Here is a 2,413-nt window from a genome sequence, read left to right as displayed (position 1 = left end):
TGGAGGGGTCCGTATGTGATTACAGGAGTGTCACCATATGGATATGTTGAGCTTCAGGATATTGATTCTGACAAGAAGTTCATTGTTAATGGACAGAGAATCAAGCATTATCTTGAAGGCAACTTTGAGCAGGAGTGCTCAAAACTGAGACTTGAGTGATTCTCAGTGAAGGTCCAGCTAAAGACAGTAAAGAAGCACTTGCTGGGAGGCAACCCAGTCATTAGGAGGTTATATGATTAATTCTTACAGAGGCAAATATCAAAAATGAAGGAATTCACAGAGTTACAGAAGGATTCAGCTCAAAAAGCAGAGAAAAAGAGCCTACTGACGAAAAAACGCCAGTAAGGGGCATTTTGGGCGTTAAACGCCAGAATGGGTATCATTCTGGGCGTTTAACGCCAGGAATGGTGCCATTTTGGGCGTTAAACGCCAGAATGGGCACCATTCTGGGCGTTTAACGCCAGGTGTGCAGCATCCTGGGCGTTTAGAAAAACGCCCAGTGCTAAAGGATTTCTGGCGTTTAACGCCAGCCAGGGCACCTGGCTGGGCGTTAAACGCTCAAAAGGGGTGCCAATTGGGCGTTAAACGCCAGAATGAGTGCCATTCTGGGCGTTTAACGCCAGAAAGGTGGGGGGACCACAATTTTGTTTTCAAATCAGATTTTTCCAAACTTTCCTTTTCTCACCCATATTTTTCTACAAAAATACATTTCAATCTCTCATTATTCACTTTCAAATTTTCAAATATCTAAAATCACTCTTCAAATCTCTCAAATCATTCCCAAAGTTTATTCAAGAAAATTCACCCTTTTCTCAATTTCTCTCCATATCTTCTCAAATCTCCTTTCAAATCTCTCTTTTTTTCGAAAACTCCCCTCCCCACCTTATAAATTCACGTTTGGCTCTCTCTTTCCACCACACCATTCGTACCTACAGAACCATGGTCAGAGGGAAAGTTATGTACTTCCATCTGGACAAAATAAGAGAAATCTTCAAACTACCTCAACTGTAAGATGATACTGATTCCTTCAATAGGAGGATGGTGAGAGTAGATAAAGGGTTGGATCAAGTTCTAGAGGACATATGCCTCCCTGGGGCTAAGTGGATAACCAATTCAAAGGGTGTCCCAAACCAACTCAAGAGGGGAGACCTCAAACCAATTGTAAGAGGTTGGCTAGACTTTATTGGGCATTCCATATTGCCCACTAGCAACCATTCTGAGGTCACTATCAAGAGAGCAGTGATGATTCATTGCATTATGCTTGGAAAAGAAGTGAAGGTCCATTATGTGATTGCTTGTGAGATCTACATAATTGCAAATAAGAATTCAACTGAAGCCAAATTGGCTTATCCAAGCTTGATTTCCTTGCTCTGTAAAGAGGCTGGGGTGAAGATGGGAGTAGATGAGTTCATACCCATTGAACACCCAATCACCAAGAAGTCAATGGAAGGACAAATGCAAGACAACTCTATCAAGAGGAGGGCGCAGGAATTCCTCCCTGAATTCCCAAGAATTGACTACTGGACCAGCCTAGAAGCATCTATCACCAAGCTGCAAGAGACTATGGAGCAACTGAAGGAAGAACAGCAGAATCAGAACTGCATGCTCTGCAAATTGCTGAAGGAGCAAGAGAAGCAAGGGCGTGAACTCCAAGAGTTGAAATGCCAAAAGCTCTCCTCTCAAGCTGAGGGAGCATCCACTTCTCAAAATCAAGGTTGTTGAGTCCTAACTCTGTGAAAACCTCTATCATTAGGAGCCTATATTTTTGCGTTTTTTCTCTTTTATTTTTGTTTTCTATTTTTATTTTTACTTTTTAGTCTCATCTTATATTTATCTTTGAGTTTTGTTCTTAATTCATAATTAATAAAATTGAAATTTTATGCCTTAAAGATATGAATTTCCTATGAATCCATCACCTCTCTTATTGTGGCTTCTACTGGCCTACTCTCTATAAGGATTCCCGAGAGTTTGTGCGTAACTGTGACAGTTGCCAAAGAGCTGGTAACCTGCCTCATGGATATGCCATGCCTCAACAAGGGATATTAGAGATAGAATTATTTGATGTATGGGGAATTGACTTCATGGGGCCATTCCCACCATCATACTCAAACACTTACATTCTAGTGGCAGTGGACTATGTATCTAAGTGGGTAGAAGCGATTGCTACACCCACTAATGATACCAAGACCGTACTGAAATTCCTCCAGAAAAACATTTTCAGCAGGTTTGGCGTTCCCAGAGTGCTAATCAGTGACGGGGGCACTCATTTCTGTAATAAACAGCTATACTCTGCTATGGTTAGATATGGAATTAGTCACAAAGTGGCAACTCTGTATCATCCACAGACAAATGGGCAAGCTGAAGTCTCTAACAGAGAACTAAAGAGAATCCTGGAACGGACTGTGATAGCCCG

The sequence above is a fragment of the Arachis duranensis genome, chromosome 1 (assembly GCF_000817695.3).
Source record: "Arachis duranensis cultivar V14167 chromosome 1, aradu.V14167.gnm2.J7QH, whole genome shotgun sequence".
Lineage (NCBI taxonomy): Eukaryota > Viridiplantae > Streptophyta > Magnoliopsida > Fabales > Fabaceae > Arachis > Arachis duranensis.
Note: the sequence above shows the minus strand (reverse complement) of the source record.